General features: G+C 43.5%; 1 protein-coding gene across 1 annotated transcript in view; it reads right to left on the bottom strand.

The window, feature by feature from the left end:
* The window catches only part of NEIL3 (nei like DNA glycosylase 3), a 328,972-nt gene that overhangs the window by 52,293 nt on the left and 254,187 nt on the right, over positions 1-22,492 (bottom strand). The gene's annotated exons all lie outside the window — the stretch shown is intronic.

Below are 22,492 nucleotides of genomic sequence, written 5' to 3'. Positions count from 1 at the left end.
TTACATCGTCTTGTTAGAATGTGTCATACCTCAAGCAGCAAAAGTCTGCTCACTGTTCCCCCAACTGAAGTTAATTCCTCTCAACAGTCCTGTGTGGAAACAGCCATCGATTTTAGTAACGGTTGCTAAAATCATTTTCCTCTTACAAACAGAAATCTTCATCTCTTTTCCGTTTCAGAGTAAATAGTACATACCAGCACTATTTTAAAATAACAAACTCTTGATTGAATAATAAAAACTACAGTTAAACACTAAAAAACTCTAAGCCATCTCCGTGGAGATGTTGCCTGTACAACGGCAAAGAGAATGACTGGGGAAGGCGGAGCCTAGGAGGGATCATGTGACCAGCTTTGCTGGGCTCTTTGCCATTTCCTGTTGGGGAAGAGAATATCCCACAAGTAAGGATGACGCCGTGGACCGGACACACCTATGTTGGAGAAACACCTGCAAGCAGGCTGGCTAGAATACGCAAGATTTAATGCCCAACATCAAAACACCCCCGGGGCTCTTTTCGAATGACTCAAAGGCGGTAATGCGGGGTCACATAACCAATTTTACAGCTCACTACAACTCTAAATGCAGTCACGACAGCCTACAATGATTATTTAGCTCACCCTTCCATTCATAACAGACTAAAATATTCTGAATTGAAGATTAGAGACGATGTCCTACAGCAACAAGACTTAACATTTCAACACCACAGGCAGGGACGTTTCTACAGATTTAGGAAACTAACAGGGAAACGTCTGGCCAACACGGTAAAGCTAACCACCCCTAAATCATTAATCACCTCTATAAAAGCTAACAGGGTTTCCCAAACTGAAAACAAGGCAATCAGAGTAATTTATCCACTTTTATACAGACCTTTACTCCAGTCATGCTGCGTCTCCCAGACATAAGGATAACTTATAACTGTTCCCAAGTACAAACACCCACCATTACCTCTGAGCAGCTAGACCTCCTAAACGCACCCATAATAACCCTAGAAATACAAAAGGCTATAAGCAATGCTAAACCAGGCAAGACCCCAGGGCCGGACAAAATTCCAATAGAATACTACATACTTCAGAAGGAACTTAGTCCACTCTTAGCCCAATCATACACAGCCTACTTAAAAAAAAAAAAAACACAGCTAAACCGGCGACAGACTTCGCAGACGCACATGTGTGCCTGATCCCTAAGCCTGACAGGGCCCCCAATCTGGCTACCTCCTATAAACCCATATCATTGTTGAACAATGATTACAAGATTTTCACAGCCATCCTAGCTGATAGACTGCATGGAGTAGTAGGATGTATCATCCACAAAGACCAAACTGGTTTTATGAAACATCGCTCGTCGGTCACAAACATCCGCAAAATGTTAGTAGTGATTTCCCAATACTGGCAAGCTAGAAGTGAGGGACGCATAGACTCAATGCCGGATGCATGCCTTCTGGCCATTGACACGGAGAAGGCGTTCGACAGAGTGGAATGGGGCCACCTGTTGACTTCTCTGGACAAATTCGGTATCACTGGGGACTTCCATAAACTCATCCAGACATTATATCTAACTCCACGCATTGCTTCCTACTAGGGAGAGGAACCCGTCAAGGTTGTCCACTCTCACCCCTCCTTTTCAACTTGGCCATAGAGCCGCTAGCCATACATATTAGAAACACCCTCTGGAGGGAGTGGATATAGGTCAACACTCCCTACATTTATCACTATATGCAGACGATTTACTCGTATACCTACAAAATCTGAACACTGAAATGCCAAAACTCATCACCTCACTTAGCCAATTTGGAGAAATCTCTGGTTACAAAGCAAACCTAGACAAGTCGGAACTGATATATCTTAAAAAATCCTCGAATACTGCCCCATTCCAAACGACACTTAAAAACACAGTGGGTCCTTATTAAGTATCTAGGCATCCAGCTCCACACAAACCCCAACTTAATCTACAAACTGAATATTCTCCCAATCCTCACACAAATACAAACTTTACTTTAACAGGTTGGTCAAAACTGCCACTTCCACTGTCAGGTAGAACCAGTCTAATCAAAATGATAGTGATGCCAAAGCTGCTATACCCCCTTCAGCTATCACACAAAAGGATCTACAAACAGTAAACAGAGCCTTTTCTAAGTTTGTGTGGAACGACAAAAAACAAAGAATCAGCCGACTCAAATTGGCTATGCCAACAGATAATAAAGGAGGCCTTAAGTTCCCAATAGTGGAATTGTATAACTGCTCCACACTAGCTAAACTAGTCCTCGAGTGGCTGGTGGGTACATCTGTCAGACACATGTGGAGACACACATTACTCATCCATTCCATCAAGCCGTCCTACCATATGCTGCATTACACTCTCTCCCCATTTAAATCAAAGACAATATCTTATACAGGGACCCCCTAAGAGCATGGGCGAAACTCTGCAGGTGGTGGGGACTACCTCACACAATTACCAAATACCTCCCATTACAGGGGAACCTTACCTTTATACCAGGCATGACTACCCAAATGTTTAAAGTCTGGGAAGAAAAAGGTCTATTTCAGTAGCACAATTTATAGAACCACTCTACAACAAACTACATCCACTAACAATACTTCAAGGAAAATACAACCTCCCTAGGCATAGCACCTTTGCATATCTACAATGCGCCCATTATATACACAAACTACTAACTGATGGACTCTACTGCACGACTTGTAGTCTTGTTGACAGCCTGTGCTCACTAGCTACACAAGGAGCACACTCAATCTCACACATTTATGACCTAATCATGCAGAACAAAGCTGATGAAATCACACAACAGATGAGGGACAGTTGGAATGCACTCCCGAGCATAGATATAGACAAAGAGGTCTTGACTACCAGCTATGAACTGTTGAGACAGGCCACATTAGCATCAGATCATAGAGAATCACACCTCAAACTTATGCACCGCAGCTATATCACGCCCAAACTGCGGGATAAATGGGTCCCCAACGTGAGCAACAGTTGCCCTAAATGTTCCCTACCTGACCCGGACATCCCACACCTTTTCTGGGATTGTCCCAGGATATTCCAATACTGGTTAAAATACAATTTTGGATATCAAAAATATGTGGGAGCCGCATCACCTTAACAAAACGTGACGTCCTCTTTCTAAGAGGCAACACTCAATCTTCCCCCCAGGACAGCTTCCTAAACTCAATCATACTCCTAGCTAGGAAACTAATCCTCAAAATTTAGATCTCTCACAAACCTCCACACCTGACCCAACTTACACGACTAGTCCATACCCAACTCTTCAAAGAGCAAGCAGATGTTAAGGGAGACATGAAAAAAAGAATTAAGTCATTCATGACCAAATGGGAACCATACTTGCTACATCTTTCCCCCAAGGCTAGACAACAGATCTTAACCCCCTTCCTAAACAGTAACTTTCTAATGACAGAACAATTAAAAGGCCACTGATCTATGGACAGGAGAGATCACAGAAATAACTCTTGAAACCTCAAATATCCCATACACCCCCACTCCAACCTTATAACGTAACTGATGCCATGACACGAAAACAGACATCAGAGCAACTGGCTGGACTCAGAGGCTCTCCCCAGACACTAGACCCTCAGACACAAGTTTGGAGGGTAAGTTTATCAACTCCCCACGCGGAAGGTCAAGTCATAAATATATTAAAATCAGTTTATTACTGTTAATAACTTAACTATGTTATGTACCGTTTGTATTAAACATGTTTTTTAGTTCCCTGTATCATTGTTAGGTACCTTAAAATGTTATAACTGCAAACACCCCAGGCTCAGATTGCACTTGTCAAGCACTGGAAACTAACCTGACTATCATCAGTCTATTAAGAACCACTCTTGGAAAACACAAGTATCTGGCATCTTAGTCAGGAAAAGACGAGCACAATTCTGGGACAAACCTATCCCATCCCACCCACGCCTTCCCTTCCTTCCATTTCTCTTCCCACAAATCCCTCCCCTCCCTCCTCTCCTAGTTCTCCCCTCCTTCCCCCCTCTTCCCCTTTTTCCTCCCTCTCCTGTCACCCTCCGCTCCTTCAGTTTAATTATAATTATTTAATATAAAATGTTTAAAGTTGCTCAGGGAAGAGATATATGCATATTGACTTTTCACCTGTCTATCCAACTTATATCCAAGTATGTGTACATGTTACTGAAGCAAATTATATTTATTTTGTATCTCTGCCTGAACTTTGAAGAAAAAAAATAAAATAAGTTGGGATGGTTTCGCAGAAAGACTCTTCCTGCATCTCCGGACTCTAACTTTCATCCAGGCTCTCACTGAGAGGCTGACAGGATTACTTAAAACTCCCGTCCCATGTCGAAGAGTACTACCCTCCATAAGAGACAAAACAATTCTGACACTTCTCTGCCAACCTACTGGGACGAAAGGCAAAGAACGACTGGGGGATGAGGAAAGTGGGAGGAGTATTTAAGCCTTTGGCTGGGGTGTATTTGCCTCCTCCTGGTGGCCAGGTTCTTTTTCCCAAAAGTAATGAATGCAGCTGTGGACTCTTTCCATTTATGAAGAAAACACAACTGACTGTAGCCGATACATAGATAAATCCCAGGAAGATAAAAAAAAGTCACTTGTTAAATTTAAGTCCATCATGTGTGGTTCTGCCATTACCAACAATATTTTTGGGTACCCCCAGGGGTACGCATACCACAGGTTGGGAACCGCTGCTCTAGTGGAATGAGCCGTAATCCTCTCAGGAGGCTATTGTCCCGCCGTCTCATAAGCTAGGTGGATGACCCCTACGTTTAAACGCATAGATAAACAAAGATGAAGATTGTCTGAACTCATTAGTAGCCTGAATGTAGAACCACATCTAGATTGTGAAGCAAACATTTGGCGAAGGAGGATTGGGACACAAGAAAGGAACAACAATCTCTTGATTAATGTTGCGATCAGATACCACCTTAGGAAGGAGACCTAACTTAGTATGTAAAACCAAAAAAACAAGGTAAGGGGGGGTCGCATTGCAAGGCAGAAATCTCAGAGACTCTGCGAGCAGAGGCAATAGCCAGTAGAAACAAAACCTTCCAAGATAACAGTTTAATGTCAACATTATGCATGGGCTCAAACGGAGCCTTCTGCAACACACGAAGAACAAGATTGAGACTCCATGGCGGAGCAATCTAAACACAGGTTTGATCCTAGTCAGTGCCTTAAAGCACTGCACATCCGGAAGCACAGCTAATCTCTTGTGCAGTAACACCGACAGGGCCGATATCTGTCCCTTCAGGGAACTAGCAGATAGACCCCTCTCCAGTCCATTCTGGAGAAAAGATTAAATTCTGGCAACTTTAACCTTATGCCAAGAAAAATGACGCTCCTCACACCAGTGCAGGTAAGTCCACCACACCTTATGGTAGATGTGTCGAGTAACTGGCTTACGAGCATGAATCAAAGTGCCGATGACACTCAGAGAAACCTCTATTGGCTAAAACTAAGCATTCTATCTCCATGCAGTCAGCCTCAGAGAATCTAGATTTTGATGTAGGAAGGGACCCTGTATCAGCAGGTCCCTGCGACAAGGTAACCTCCACGGAGGAGAAGAGGACATTCTCACCAGATCCGCAAACCAGGTCCTTCATGGCCAGGATGAAGCAATTATAATCACTGATGCTTGGTCCTGTTTGATGCGGGCCACCACACGAGGGAGAAGAGGTAATGGAGGAAAGATATATGAGTCTGAACCTCCATAGAACCGCAAGGGCATCTATTAGAACAGCTTGAGGATCCCTCGATCCCGACTTGTACTTGGGTAGTTTGGCATTGAGACAGGAGGCCATGAGGTCTATCTTCGGCATCCCCTATTTGCTGCATATCTCTGCAAAGACCCCGGGGAGGAGAGACCATTCCTCCGGATGAAAGGATTGCCTGCTGAGGAAGTCTGATTCCCAGTTGTCCACACCCGGAATGTGGATACTGACAGTTGTGGTCCTCTGCCCATTTTAGGAATTGAGATACTTCTCTCATCGCTAAGGATTTTCTCGTTCCTTCCTGATGGTTGATGTAGGCTACCAAAGTTTTATTGTCTGATTGGAATCTAATAAACTGGGACAAACCTAGGAGGGGCCAAGCCTTCAGAGCATTGAAGATTGCCCGGAGTTCCAAGATATTAATCGGAAGAGTGGACTCCTCCTGAGTCCACAGCCCCTGTGCCTTCCTGCCACCCTAAACGGCTCCCTAGCCGGATAGACTGGCGTCCGTAGTCACAATCTCCCAGGATGGTCTGAAAGCAGCATGTGCCTTGGGACAGGTGATCTTAACAGAGCGAGTCTCTCGACAGGCTGTCTAGAGCAATCTGTTAAGACAGATCAGAATGGTCGCCGTTCCATTGTCTCAGCATGCATAGCGATAAAGGCCAGAGATGGAATCTGACAAAGGGAATGATGTCCACAGAAGACACCATGAGTCTAATCACCTCCATACACTGGGCCACCGAAGGTCTCAAGGAGGCCTGGAGGGCAAGACATGCTGTTGGCTAGCTTGTAACGTCTCTGAACTGTTAGAAAGATCTTCATGGACACGGAGTCTATAACTGTGCCCAGGAAAATCACTCTGGTATTTGGAGTAAGCAAACTCTTTTTCAAGTTTATCTTCCATCTATGTGACCGAAGAAGACTTAGAAGAAATTCTGAGTGATCCCTTGTTAGACGAAAAGTTGGTGCCTGTACCAAGATATCGTCCAGGTAAGAAGCTACTGCTATACCTTGGGTACTAGCAAATGCTAGAAGAGCCCCCAGAACCTTTGTAAAAATACTTGGAGCAGTAGCTAAGCCAAAACGGAAGTGCTATGAACTGGAAGTGTTGATACAGAAAGGCAAACCTCAGGAACAGGAAATGTTTCCTGTAGATCGGAACGTGAAGGTATGCATCCTTTAGATATATGGTAGTCATAACCTGTCCTTCCTGCACCAGGGGAAGGATTGATCTTATAGTCTCCATCTTGAAGGAGGGGACAAAAAATCCCCTCCTTTTTGGGAACCACAAAGAGGTTTGAATAGAACCCCAGACCTCTTTCTGATGCAGGTACCGGGATAGTTAAAGGGACACAACCAAATTTTATTCTTTTGTGATTCATACAGAGCATGCAATTTTAAGCAACTTTCTAATTTACTCCTATTATCCTTTTTTCTTTATTCTCTGGCTATCTTTATTTGAAAAAGAAAGCATCTAAGCTAAGGAGCCAGCCAATTTTTGGTTCAGAACCATGGACAACACTTGTGTATTGGTGCTGTCCAATCAGCAAGGACAACCCAGGTTGTTCACCAAAAAGGGTCCGGCATCTAAACTTACATTCTTGCTTTTCAAATAAAGATACCAAGATAATGAAGAAAATTTGATAATAGGAGTAAATTAGAAAGTTGCTTAAAATTGCATGCTCTATTTGAATCACAAAAGAAAAAAAAATTGGGTTCAGTGTCCCTTTAATTACTCCTAAAAAAAAAACTATATCCTGTACACAATCTAAAAAGGCTGTCCTCTTCTCTGGACTTGTACAAAGTCTGGAGAGTAGGAAATCTGCCCCTGGGCGGATAAGATTTAAATCCTATCCGGTATCCCTGAGATACGACCTCCAGAACCCAAGGATCCTAAACATCCTGAAACCAAGGGTCTGAGAAAAGCGACAATCTGCCCACTACTCTATCCTATCCCGGATCGGGGGCCGCCTCTTCATGCCAATTTGTTATTGGTGGGCTTCTTTGTCTGTTTGGACTTATTCCAGGCCTGAGCAGGCTTCCAAATGCTCTTGGACTGCTCAGGTCTAGATGAAGATTGAGATTGTTGGGATTTGTCCAAACGAAAGGAGTGAAAATTAGAGGACTGCCGTCCCTTAGGTCTGTTCTTACCCTGAGGTAGGGAGGCACCTTTCCTTCCAGTACTGTAGAGATGATGGAGTCCAAACCTGGTCCAAATAAAATCTTCCCCTTGAAAGGAAGAGAAAGGAGTCTGGATTTAGAAGTCATATACACAGACCAAGATTTCAACCAGAGTGCCCTGCGGGCTAGGACCGCAAAACCTGAAGCCTTAGCATTCCGGCGAATAATCTGCATATTCGCATCACAGATAACGGAATTAGCTACTCTTAAAGCTTTAATTCTCTCCTGAATATCCTCAAAGGGAGATTCCACCTCAATAAATTTTGATAAATGGCGGCTCCAGACACCGCTGCTGCCGGCTAAAATAAAAATCCTGCGTGTTGGGACAGTCTCCTTAGGAAAGTTTCCAACTTCTTATCCATAGGTTCTCTAAAGGAAGAGCTATCCTCAAGAGGGATAGTAGTACGCTTAGCTAGCGTCAAAATGGTGCCATCTACCTTAGGGATGGAGCCTAACAACTCTAATTGAGAGTCAGGGACCGGGAACAATTTTTTTTAAAAGTAGCCAAGGGAGAAAAGGAAGTTCCAATTCTCTCCCATTCGTTACTAATAATGTTCACCATACTAACTGGGACTGGAAAAGTTTGTGGGACCTTCCTGTCTACATAAATCTAATTTAGGGATATTAGGTTCCTCAGGTAACTTAGCCTCTGGAACTTCTAGCGTAGCCAGGATCTCCTTCAGTAAAAAACGCAGATGTTCAATTTTTAATCTAAAAGGAGGGTTCCTCCGCTGGAGGAGATTTAGTAATAGAAGTCTCAGACTCCGAAAGTTCACCCTCTGATGCCACAGAGGTTAACTCCTCCTCGGATTTATCTAATTTCCGATTGGAAATTAGATAAATCTAAAACAAGAGAATGGCGTTTAACTTTTCTCTTTTACGTTTCCCAGAGATAGGTAGGGCACTCAGGGCCGCGGACACTGCTGAATGTAACTGTGCGGTAATGTCCGCAGGAAAAAGGCCCCCTCCAAACGGAGAAATAGCTGTGCCGCGGGGAACTGCATGATAAGCGGTTAAGGTAGAAAGGGTAATCTCTTGGTTCACAGAATCCTGAGAGGTTGATGGGACTAATAGCGCTAGGGTTAATAGCAGATTTAGCTTCCTTCTTAGACTTTAAAACAGTACCCAGGCAATTGTAACAAAATTGAGCAGGCGGGCAAACCACAGCCTCCTCACAATATAAGCAGGTATTATTAATCACTACAGAAGGAGTGGAACCTTCTAACATATTATCAGAGTCCTCCATAGTAGGTATGTAATCCCACAGTAGAAAGAGAAAAATATACAAAATAAACGTTTTAAATATAGAAAGGCACCTTTAAAAAACCGATGGTTGGGGCACTCACCACCTCCTAGACCCAGACAAGTTGTCAAGAAACGCTACTCAGGAGTGCTGTCTGCAGCAGGATCGTACAGAAGTGAATGAAGCCGCACCCGGTCACATGGTGCACAAGGCAGAACCTCCGCTGCTATGAAAAAGTGTGCAAAGCTATTAGGAGCTGTGCAACTCACAAAAGTGAAAGTGAAACCTGCCTGTTCCAGCCAAAAGCACACAGTCTAAATAAGCCTTGAAAACGTTCTTCACAAATGTTAAAGCAGTATAGAAACTCCTCAAACTTCCCAATAATCTCTCTCTGAGGAGATATTAACCCACGATCCTACTGAGGTATAGAGGAGTCAATACTGTGACCCTATATAGGGCGTCCCTGCTATATGAAAATAACAGACTTACCCCTCCAGGATCCGTGCTGTGGAACAGATACAGCCTCTCAAGTGTGAAAAAAATCAGTGCATAACTGATAATGATGTACACTTAGAAAGCACTCACTTTCCACAGGAAAAGGAGTGTTCTCTAATGTACATCATCAGTTATGCACTGATTTTTTCTTGCTTGTTCTAATCCAGTACACAGCACCCAAGCCTGCCAATTGTTCTGGTCTGCAGTCCCAATTCATTGGGTAGTGATAAGCGGATACCAGCCCACCAATATAGGCGTTCCTTATCTATATCCTAAGTAGTGCTATTGGTACCTTTTTCTTTTTCGTAAGCCTCTCAAGTGTGACAGCCTTGTAGCGATATTCTGACAGGGACCTGAGTGTGGAAAAGCAAGCAGTATAACTTGTTAACACAGATTGCTCAGGAGTTGTTAGCCAGTCTGGATGGCTTCACAGAAAAACTTTGCCTGCATCTTCAAACTCTAACTTTCATCAATACTCTCACTGAGAGGTTTATATGATTGCTTAAAACTCCAGTCCTTTCTTGAAGGGAACATACCCGTTAAGGGCTATCCTAATCTTCTGACACTTCTCTGCCAACCTCCTCTAGTGACGAAAGGCAAAGAATGACTGGGGGGATAGGGGAAGTGGGAGGGATATTTAAGTCTTTAACTGGGGTGTCTTTGCCTCCTCCTGGTAGCCAGGTGTTTTATTTCCCAAAAGTAAGGAATGAAGTCGTGGACTCTCCCTGCCTTATGGAAAGAAATAAAAAATAAAGATTTGTGTTTAGAAAAATTCAAGTCGGAGTCCTGACCGAATTGAGATGCTGTGGTATGACCTGAAGAAGGCTGTGCAATTAATGCAGCCCAGGAATGTTGATTAAACACACAGACTGAAACATTTGTAGGGAGGAATAGTCCAAAATGAAGTCTTATAAGCAGCTTACAAGAAATGTTTGGTGGAGGTTGTTGCTGCTAAAGTTCTACAAGATAATAAATTCAAGGCTTCACTTACTATCTCCAGCCTGCATTGTAAATGATTATTCAATGAGTCCCATTTACTAAGCAAGGTGCAGACAAGTTCACGACTTGGGAACCTGGCAGCCCAGCTTTGTACTGAACAGGCAGCGGACACTGTATGTCCACTGCCCAAATGTATTATTACACACTCACTTGAGTGTGTAATGCCACCTTTCAAACACCCCAAACAAACATGTTCTGAGTAATTTATTTCCCCAGTAAGAAGCGGCTTGTTACATTGTGGAAAGAAGGACCAAAATCAGCATAAAATAGAAGAGAGGGGCGCCTCATGTGTAGAATCACCAAACAAAAAAACCAAAGCTTATGCACTCGAGCCAAATTAGTGCTCACATTTAAAATAAGCACCCCAATGTGTTAATGGAAGCAGATTGAAATAATATGGTGTGTAAGTAGACCCACTCCAGGATATCCCCGCCAGGTGTGTCTGTAATGGAGAGTCAAGACAACAAAGGAAACCACATGTGCAGATCAACCAAATAGATGGAACAATGGAGATAATTATGCCAAATGGGTACTCAAAATGTCCAATAGCACACATATGTGCTGGTAGATGCAGACTGATAATTTTAGGTTCAGGCGTATCAGCTCACCCACTCCAGGTGTTGCCAACGATATGGTCCAAAAACAGGATAAATACACAAACAGCCCAATATTGGGCAATGAGAGGTAAGGTAAAAACCACTATACTTGTGTTATAGCAAAAAACATTTTTATTAAAAAAAAAAAACTGAAAACAAAAATTGAAACTTAAAAATTAAAATATTAAAAGAATATAATAGCAAGTAGTGGTCAAGGGGGCAATCCCCTCTAATGCAACGCGTTTCTTGGCACTGAAGGGCCGTTTCTGCAAGAATATGCTGCTTAGTACATTGATCCCAATGTCGCCAATAAAAATTGTTTGTGTGCTATTAGTTTACTCAGACTGTGTTTGTCTATATCTGTGACTTAGATCAGACCACATTCTTTTGAGTAACCAATGCACAAACTATTTCTTGCAACAATAGAGAATTGTTTCATAGTTTTAAAATACTGAGAGTGTTTTGGTAGGGCTCAAAAACGATCAAAATTATATTTGTCTATTAAATCAGAAGTTTATATAGTTTTCAAAAATGTCTAATATTGTATGATTGTATATTTTACTCGTATTCAAGTTTGTTCGATGTACCCAAAAAATGAAAAACAAACCCCCCCCAAAAAAATATTATAATTCTTTCAGTGAAGGTAAACTTTGATGAATGAAAGCCTGGTTTTTAAAAAAATACTATTAAAAACAGGGGCACTTTCATTCATCAAAGTTTAGAAAACAGAATTTATGCTTACCTGATAAATTTCTTTCTCTTGCGAAGTATCGAGTCCACGGAGTCATCCATACTTGTGGGATATTCTCCTTCCTAACAGGAAGTGGCAAAGACAGTACCCACAGCAGAGCTGTCTATATAGCTCCTCCCTTAGCTCCACCCCCCCCAGTCATTTCGACCGAAGGCTAGGAAGAAAAAGGAGAAACCATAGGGTGCAGAGATGACTGAAGTTTTTTAAATAAAAATATACTACATGTCTTAAACAGACAGGGCGGGCCGTGGACTCGATACATCGCAAGAGAAAGAAATTTATCAGGTAAGCATAAATTCTGTTTTCTCTTGCAAGATGTATCGAGTCCACGGATTCATCCCTACTTGTGGGATACCAATACCAAAGCTTTAGGACACGAATGAAGGAAGGGACAAGACAGGTACCTTAAAACGGAAGGGCCACCACTGCTTGTAGAACCTCTCTCCCAAAAATAGCCTCAGGAAGAAGCAAAAGTATCAAATTTGGAAAAAGTATGAAGCGGAGACCAAGTCGCCGTCTTACAAATCTGTTCAACAGAAGCCTCATTTTTAAAAGCCCATGTGGAAGCCACTGCTCTAGTAGAATGAGCAGTAATCCTTTCAGGAGGCTGCTGGCCAGCAGTCTCATAAGCCAAAAAGAAAGAGAGGTAGCCGTAGCTTTTTGACCTCTCCGCTTACCAGAATAAACCACAAACAATGAAGATGTTTGACGGAAATCTTTAGATGCTTGTAAGTAGAACTTTAAAGCACGAACCACATCAAGATTGTGCAACAGACGTCCCTTCTTTGAAGAAGGATTAGGACACAGTGAAGGAACAACAATTTCCTGATTGATATTCCTATTAGAAACAACCTTAGGAAGGAATCCAGGTTTGGTACGCAAAACCACCTTATCTACATGGAAAACAAGATAAGGTGAATCACACTGTAAAGCAGATAACTCAAACTCTTCGAGCTGAAGAGATAGCTACTAAAAACAGAACTTTCCAAGATAGAAGCTTAATATCTATGGAATGCATAGGTTCAAACAGAACCCCTTGAAGAACTTTAAGAACTAAGTTTAGGCTCCATGGCGGAGCAACGGGTTTAAATACAGGCTTGATACTGACTAAAGCCTGACTAAACGCCTGAACGTCTGGGACATCTGCCAGACGTTTGTGTAAAAGAATAGACAAAGCAGATATCTGTCCTTTTATGGAGCTAGCTGATAATCCTTTCTCCAATCCTTCTTGGAGAAAAGACAATATCCTAGGAATCCTAATCTTACTCCATGAGTAACCCTTGGATTCACACCAAGAAAGATATATTTTCGCCATATCTTATGATAAATTTTCCTGGTGACAGGCTTTCTAGCCTGAATCAGGGTATCAATGACCGACTCAGAGAAACCACGCTTTGATAAAATCAGGTGTTCAATCTCCAAGCAGTCAGACGCAGAGAAATTAGATTTGGATGCTTGAATGGACCTTGGATTAGAAGGTCCTGCCTCATCGGCAGAGTCCACGGTGGAACAGATGACATGTCCACCAGGTCTGCATACCAAGTCCTGCGTGGCCACGCAGGTGCTATCAAAATCACCAAAGCTCTCTCATGCTTGATTCTGGCAACCAGACGTGGAAGGAGAGGAAACGGTGGAAATACATAGGCCAGGTTGAAGGACCAGGGCACTGCTAGAGCATCTATCAGTACTGCCTGGGGATCCTGGGACCTGGACCCGTAACAAGGAAGTTGACGTTATGACGGGACGCCATTAGATCCAACTCTGGTGTGCCCCATAGCCGAGTCAGCTGGGCAAATACTTCCGGATGGAGCTCCCACTCCCCCGGATGAAAAGTCTGGCGACTTAGGAAATCCGCCTCCCAGTTCTCTACCCCTGGGATATGGATTGCTGAAAGATGGCAAGAGTGAGTCTCCGCCCATCGGATTATTTTGGTTACCTCCATCATCGCTAGAGAACTCCGTGTTCCTCCTTGATGATTGATATAAGCTACAGTCGTGATGTTGTCCGACTGAAATCTGATGAATTTGGCCGCAGCTAGCTGAGGCCACGCCTGAAGCGCAATGAATATCGCTCTCAGTTCTAGAAATTAAGATGTCGTCTAGATAAGGCGCCACTGCTATGCCCCGCGGTCTTACAACTGCCCCTAGCACCTTTGTGAAAATTCTGGGAGCCGTGGCCAACCCGAAGGGAAGGGCCACAAACCGGTAATGCCTGTCCAGAAAGGCGAATCTGAGGAATTGATGATGATCTCTGTGAATAGGGATGTGTAGATACGCATCCTTTAAGTCCACGATAGTCATATATTGACCCTCCTGGATCAGAGGTAGAATAGTCCGAATAGTCTCCATCTTGAATGATGGTACTCTCAGGAACTTATTTAGAATTTTGAGATCCAAGATTGGTCTGAAAGTTCCCTCTTTTTTGGGAACCACAAACAGGTTTGAGTAAAACCCTAGCCCTTGTTCCGCTTTTGGAACTGGGCGGATCACTCCCATGGTATGTAGGTCTTCTACACAGTGTAAGAACGCCTCTCTCTTTGTCTGGTTTGCAGACAATTGAGAAATGTGAAATCTCCCCCTTGGGGGGGGGGGGAGTCTTTGAAGTCCAGAAGATATCCCTGGGACACAATTTCTAAAGCCCAGGAATCGTGAACATCTCTTGCCCAAGCCTGAGCGAAGAGAGAGAGTCTGCCCCCTACTAGATCCGGTCCCGGATCGGGGGCTACCCCTTCATGCTGTCTTGGAGGCAGCTGCAGGCTTCTTGGCCTGTTTACCCTTGTTCCAAGCCTGGTTAGGTCTCCAAACTGACTTGGATTGGGCAAAATTCCCCTCTTGCTTTGCAGCAGGGGAAGCTGAAGCGGGACCACCCTTGAAGTTCCGAAAATTATTTTGTTTGGTCCCCATTTTATTTGTTTCATCCTGAGGGAGGGCGTGGCCTTTCCCTCCAGTGATGTCTGAAATCTCTTTCAGTTCAGGCCCGAATAGTTTAGATTTTGACGACACATCAGCAGACCAGGACTTAAGCCATTACGCCCTGCGTGCTAAAATGGCAAAACCTGAATTCTTCGCCGCTAATTTAGCCAGTTGGAAAGCGGCATCTGTAATGAAAGAATTAGCCAACTTAAGGGCCTTAATTCTATCCATAATATCCTCTAATGGAGTCTCCATCTGAAAAGCCTCTTCTAGAGCCTCGAACCAGAAAGCAGCTGCAGTAGTTACAGGAACAATGCACGCAATAGGTTGGAGAAGAAAACCTTGATGAACAAAAATGTTCTTTAGGAGACCCTCTAATTTTTTATCCATAGAATCTTTGAAAGCACAACTGTCTTCGATAGGTATAGTTTTACGCTTAGCGAGAGTAGAAACAGCTCCCTCCACCTTAGGAACCATCTGCCACGAGTCCTGCATGGTGTCAGATATGGGAAACATTTTCTTAAAAACAGGAGGGGAAGCGAACGGTATACCTGGTCTATCCCACACTCCTTAGTAACAATATTCACAATCCTCTTAGGGACTGGAAAAACATCAGTGTAAACAGGAATTTCTAAGTATTTGTCCATTTAACACAATTTCTCTGAGACCACTATAGGGTCACAATCATCCAGAGTCGCTAATACCTCCCTCAGCAGCAAGCGGAGGTGTTCAAGCTTAAATTTAAAGGCCGTCATATCAGAATCTGTCTGAGGGAGCGTTTTTCCTGAATCAGAAATCTCTCCCTCAGATAGCAAATCCCTTACCCCTACTTCAGAACATTGTGAGGGTATATCGGATACGGCTACTAAAGCGTCAGAAGGCTCAGCAGTTGTTCTTAACCCAGAGCTGTCACGCTTTCCTTGTAAACCAGGCAGTTTAGATAAAACCGCTGTGAGGGTTGTATTCATAACTGTGGCCATGTCTTGTAAAGTAAATGAAGTCAACGCACTAGAGGTACTTGGCGTCACTTGTTGTGACACTTGGGGAGAGCTAGATGGCAAACCCTCTGTCTGAGAATCATCTATTGCTATATTTTTAAATGCTATAATATGCTCTTTATAATTTATAGACATATCAGTGCAAGTGGGACACATTCTAAGAGGGGGTTCCACAATGGCTTCTAAACACATTGAACAAGGATTTTCCTTGGTGTCAGACATGTTAAACAGGCTAGTAATGAAACAAGCAAACTTGGAAAACACTTTATTCAAAGTAAATAATACTTAGACAAAAAACGGTACTGTGCCTTCAAGAGAAAAAAAGATGCACAAACTCTACAAAACAGTGTAAAAAAGCAGTAAACTTTACGAAATTTTTACAGTAGAATCATAAAGCCTTAGTAAGTTTGCACAGCCAGCCAAATAAACGATTAACCCCTTAATGTAAAAACCGGATTGACAAAACGTCAAAAACCGGTATAAAAACGTTCAGCACCTTGCCACAGCTCTGCTGTGGCGCCTACCTGCCCTTTAGGATAGATTTGTGGGGAAAAAACATAATTTATGCTTACCTGATAAATTTATTTCTCTTGTAGTGTGTTCAGTCCACGGGTCATCCATTACTTATGGGATATATTCTCCTTCCCAACAGGAAGTTGCAAGAGGATCACCCAAGCAGAGCTGCTATATAGCTCCTCCCCTCACATGTCATATCCAGTCATTCGACCGAAACAAGACGAGAAAGGAGAAACTATAAGATGCAGTGGTGACTGGAGTTATAATATTAAAATTTAGAACCTGCCTTAAAAAGACAGGGCGGGCCGTGGACTGAACACACTACAAGAGAAATAAATTTATCAGGTAAGCATAAATTATGTTTTCTCTTATTAAGTGTGTTCAGTCCACGGGTCATCCATTACTTATGGGATACCAATACCAAAGCTAAGTACACGGATGATGGGAGGGACAAGGCAGGAACATTAAACAGAAGGAACCACTGCCTGTAGAACCTTTCTCCCAAAACCAGCCTCCGAAGAAGCGAAAGTGTCAAATTTGTAAAATTTGGAAAAAGTATGAAGTGAAGACCAAGTTGCAGCCTTGCAAATCTGTTCAACAGAGGCCTCATTCTTAAAGGCCCATGTGGAAGCCACAGCTCTAGTGGAATGAGCTGTAATTCTTTCAGGAGGCTGCTGTCCAGCAGTCTCATAGGCTAAACGTATTATGCTACGAAGCCAGAAAGAGAGAGAGGTAGCCGAAGCCTTTTGACCTCTCCTCTGTCCAGAGTAAACGACAAACAGAGAAGAAGTTTGTCTAAAATCTTTAGTTGCCTGTAAGTAGAACTTCAGAGCACGGACCACGTCTAGATTATGCAAAAGACGTTCCTTCTTTGAAGAAGGATTTAGGACATAATGATGGAACAACAATCTCTTGATTGATATTCCTGTTAGAAACAACCTTAGGTAAAAACCCAGGTTTCGTACGCAGAACTACCTTGTCTGAATGAAAGATCAGATAAGGAGAATCACAATGTAAGGCAGATAACTCAGAGACTCTTTGAGCCGAGGAAATAGCCATCAAAAACAGAACTTTCCAAGATAAAAGCTTAATATCAATGGAATGAAGGGGTTCAAACGGAACACCCTGAAGAACTTTAAGAACCAAGTTTAAGCTCCACGGAGGAGCAACAGCTTTAAACACAGGCTTAATTCTAGCCAAAGCCTGACAAAAGGCCTGGACGTCTGGATTCTCTGCCAGACGTTTGTGTAAAAGAATAGACAGAGCTGAAATCTGTCCCTTTAGCGAACTAGCGGATAAACCCTTTTCTAAACCCTCTTGTAGAAAAGCCAATATCCTAGGAATCCTAACCTTACTCCATGAGTAACTCTTGGATTCGCACCAATATAAATATTTACGCCATATCTTATGGTAAATTTTTCTGGTCACAGGTTTCCGAGCCTGTATCAATGTATCAATAACCGAATCCGAAAACCCACGCTTTGATAGAATCAAGCGTTCAATTTCCAGGCAGTCACCCTCAGAGAAATTAGGTTTGGATGGTTGAAAGGACCCTGAATTAGAAGGTGCTGCCTCAGAGGAAGAGACCATGGTGGACAGGACGACATGTCCACTAGGTCTGCATACCAGGTCCTGCGTGGCCACGCAGGCGCTATCAGAATTACCGATGCCTTCTCCTGTTTGATCCTGGCAATCAGTCGAGGTAGCAACGGAAATGGTGGAAACACATAAGCTATGTTGAAAACCCAAGGGGCTGCTAATGCATCCACCAGCACCGCTCCCGGGTCCCTGGACCTGGATCCGTAACAATGAAGCTTCGCGTTCGGGCGAGATGCCATGAGATCCAGATCCGGTTTGCCCCAACGACGAATCAGTTGAGCAAATACCTCCGGGTGAAGTTCCCACTCTCCCGGATGAAAAGTCTGGCGACTTAGTAAATCCACCTCCCAGTTCTTTACGCCTGGGATGTAAATCGCTGACAGGTGGCAAGAGTGAGACTCTGCCCAGCGAATTATCTTCGAGACTTCCAACATCGCTAGGGAACTCCTGGTTCCCCCTTGATGATTGATATAAGCCACAGTCGTGATATTGTCCGACTGAAATCTGATGAACCTCAGTTTTGCTAACTGAGGCCAAGCTAGAAGAGCATTGAATATTGCTCTTAATTCTAGAATGTTTATTGGAAGGAGTTTCTCCTCCTGAGTCCACGATCCATGAGCCTTCAGGGAATTCCAGACTGCTCCCCAGCCTAGAAGGCTGGCATCCGTTGTTACAATCGTCCAATCTGGTCTGCGAAAGGTCATTCCTTTGGACAGATGAACCGGTGACAACCACCAGAGAAGAGAATCTCTGGTCTCCTGGTCCAGATTTAGCAAAGGGGGCAGATCTGAATAATCCCCGTTCCATTGACTGAGCATGCATAGTTGCAGCGGTCTGAGATGCAGGCGCGCAAATGGCACTATGTCCATTGCCGCGACCATTAAGTCGATTACCTCCATGCACTGAGCTACTGATGGGCTTGGAACGGAATGAAGGACACGGCAAGCATTGAGAATCTTTGATAACCTGGACTCCGTCAGGTAAATCTTCATCTCTACAGAATCTATAAGAGTCCCTAGAAAAGGAACCCTTGTGAGTGGTAACAGAGAACTCTTTTCCACGTTCACTTTCCACCCATGCGACCTCAGAAATGCTAGAACTATCTCTGTATGAGACTTTGCATTCTGAAAACTTGACGCTTGTATCAGAATGTCGTCTAGGTACGGAGCCACCGCTATGCCTCGTGGTCTTAGTACCGCCAGAAGTGAACCCAGAACCTTCGTAAAAATTTTCGGGGCCGTGGCTAACCCGAAGGGAAGAGCCACAAACTGGTAATGCCTGTCTAGACAGGCAAACCTTAGGTACCGATAATGATCTTTGTGAATCGGTATGTGAAGGTAAGCATCCTTTAAGTCCACTGTGGTCATATATTGACCCTCTTGGATCATGGGTAGGATGGTTCGAATGGTTTCCATCTTAAACGATGGTACCCTTAGGAATTTGTTTAAGATCTTTAAGTCCAAGATTGGTCTGAAGGTTCCCTCTTTTTTGGGAACCACGAATAGATTTGAGTAAAATCCTTGTCCCTGTTCCGATCGCGGAACTGAGTGGATCACTCCCATGATTAAGAGGTCTTGTACACATTGTAGAAATGCCTCTCTCTTTACTAGGTTTGTTGATAACCTCGATAGATGGAACCTCCCTTGTGGAGGAGAGGTTTTGAAATCCAGAAGGTATCCCTGAGATATAATCTTCAACGTCCAGGAATCCTGCACATCTCTTGCCCAAGCCTGGGCGAAGAGAGAAAGTCTGCCCCCCACTAAATCAGTCTCCGGATAGGGGGCCCTGTCTTCATGCTGTCTTAGGGGCGGGAGTAGGCTTTCTGGCCTGCTTGCCCTTGTTCCATGACTGGTTGCCTTTCCAACCCTGTCTGTAACGAGCAGTAGTTCCTTCCTGTTTTGGAGCGGAGGAAGTTGATGCTGCTCCTGCCTTGAAGTTACGAAAGGCACGAAAATTAGACTGTTTGGCCCTGTCCTGAGGAAGGGCATGGCCCTTACCTCCCGTAATGTCAGCAATAATTTCCTTCAAGCCGGGCCCGAATAAGGTCTGCCCTTTTAAAGGAATGTTAAGTAGCTTAGACTTGGAAGTTACATCCGCTGACCAGGATTTAAGCCAGAGCGCTCTGCGCGCCTGTATGGCGAATCCGGAATTTTTAGCCGTAAGTTTGGTTAGATGTACTACGGCATCTGAAACAAACGCATTAGCTTGCTTAAGGGTTCTAACTTTGCACAAAGCCTCATCCAATGGCGCTGTGCGAATCACCTCTTCCAGAGACTCAAACCAGAATGCTGCTGCAGCCGTGACAGGCGCAATGCATGCAAGAGGCTGCAATATAAAACCCTGTTGAACAAACATTTTCTTAAGATAACCCTCTAATTTTTTATCCATTGGATCTGAGAAAGCACAGCTATCCTCCACCGGGATAGTGGTACGCTTGGCTAAAGTAGAAACTGCTCCCTCCACCTTAGGGACCGTCTGCCATAAGTCTCGTGTGGTGGCGTCTATAGGAAACATTTTTCTAAATATCGGGGGAGGGGAAAAAGGCACACCGGGTCTATCCCACTCCTTACTAATAATTTCTGTAAGTCTTTTTGGTATAGGAAAGACGTCAGTACACACCGGTACCGCATAGTATCTATCCAACCTACACATTTTCTCTGGAATTGCCACCGTGTCGCAATCATTCAGAGCCGCTAATACCTCCCCTAGTAACACACGGAGGTTCTCAAGCTTAAATTTAAAATTTGAAATTTCTGAATCCGGTCTCCCCGGATCAGAACCGTCACCGACAGAATGAAGCTCACCGTCTTCATGTTCTGCAAATTGTGACGCAGTATCAGACATGGCTCTCGTGTCATCAGCGCGCTCTGTCCTTAACCCAGAGCTATCGCGCTTGCCCCTTAATTCGGGCATATTATATAATACTTCTTTCATAACATTAGCCATATTTGTAAGGGCCTAGATGTACTTGGCGTCTCAATCCTACGCATCTCCCGAGCGGGAGACGCAGGTACTGACACGTGAGGAGAGTTAGGCGGCATAACTTCCCCCTCGTTGTCTGGTGATAGTTTCTCTATCGGTACAGATTGACTTTTATTCAAAGCAATATCAATACAATTGGTACACATCATTCTATTGGGCTCCACATTGGCTTTTGAACATGATGAACAAACAGACTTAGCAATGAAACTAGCAAGCTTGGAAATCACTTTCAATAAGTTTACAAGCAATATAAAAAACGCTGCAGCGCTTCAAAAATACAGATATAATTAAACAATTCTTAACAAGAAGTGTATTAGCAGAGGATTGCACCCATTAGCAAAAGGATGATTAACCCCTCAATACCCAAAACGTATAAAACGGATATCAATTAAGATTTAACGCTTTTAATCACAGTCAAGCACACTGTCACAGATCTGCTGTGACTGATTACCTCCCTCAAAAATGAATTTTGCAGACCCCTGAGCTCTCTAGAGACGTCCTGGATCAAGGAGGAAGAAGCAGGAAGACTGTGCTAGAATTTTAACTGCGCAACAAGGCGATAAAACAAGGTCCCTCCCACTCCTATTACAACAGTGGGAGCCCTGATATAACGGTTTCCATGCAGAAAATATATGTTAGCCATGTGGAAAAAATCATGCCCAAAGAGATTTATCACCAAAGTACCTCACAAAAACGAATAACATGCCAGTAAACGTTTTATTAAAAAACAACATTTTCCAATGTCATGCAAAATTATCACTAAGCCTGCTACCAGTCGCTACCACTGCAGATAAGGCTTAAGTATTAATTCAGTTTTAACAGCATTTTCTCAGTCAAATTCTAGTCCCTAGAAAATAACTCGACTGCGCATACATTTATCAGCCTGATACCAGTTGCCACTACTGCATTTAAGGCTGTACTTACATCATACGGTAACAGCAGTGTTTTCTTAGTCAATTCCATTCCCAGAAAATAATGTACTGTACATACCTCATTTGCGGAGGACCCCGCATGCTATTCCCAGTTTCTGAAGTTACCCCACTCCTCAGAATATCGAGAACAGCCAGTGGATCTTAGTTACGCCTGCTAAGATCATAGAAAAAAAAACGCAGGCAGTTTCTTCTTCCAAATACTGCCTGAGATAGAAAAACAGCACACTCCGGTGCCATTTAAAATAACTTTTGATTGAAGAATAGTTAAGTAAAAACTCCAGCTCCTCTCGCGACCTCCTTCTTTGTTGAGGGTTGCAAGAGAATGACTGGATATGACATGTGAGGGGAGGAGCTATATAGCAGCTCTGCTTGGGTGATCCTCTTGCAACTTCCTGTTGGGAAGGAGAATATATCCCATAAGTAATGGATGACCCGTGGACTGAACACACTTAACAAGAGAAAACTTATTTTGGGAACAGCAGGACCCTCTGGAGAAGCAGCTGGATGTCTTCAGCATAAAAGAAACTGCGCAACTGAGGCGCGAAAATAGGCCCCTCCCACCTCA

This window comes from Bombina bombina, chromosome 2 (assembly GCF_027579735.1).
Source record: "Bombina bombina isolate aBomBom1 chromosome 2, aBomBom1.pri, whole genome shotgun sequence".
Classification (NCBI taxonomy): Eukaryota; Metazoa; Chordata; class Amphibia; order Anura; family Bombinatoridae; genus Bombina; species Bombina bombina.
Note: the sequence above shows the minus strand (reverse complement) of the source record. Positions and strands in the feature narration are given on the sequence as shown.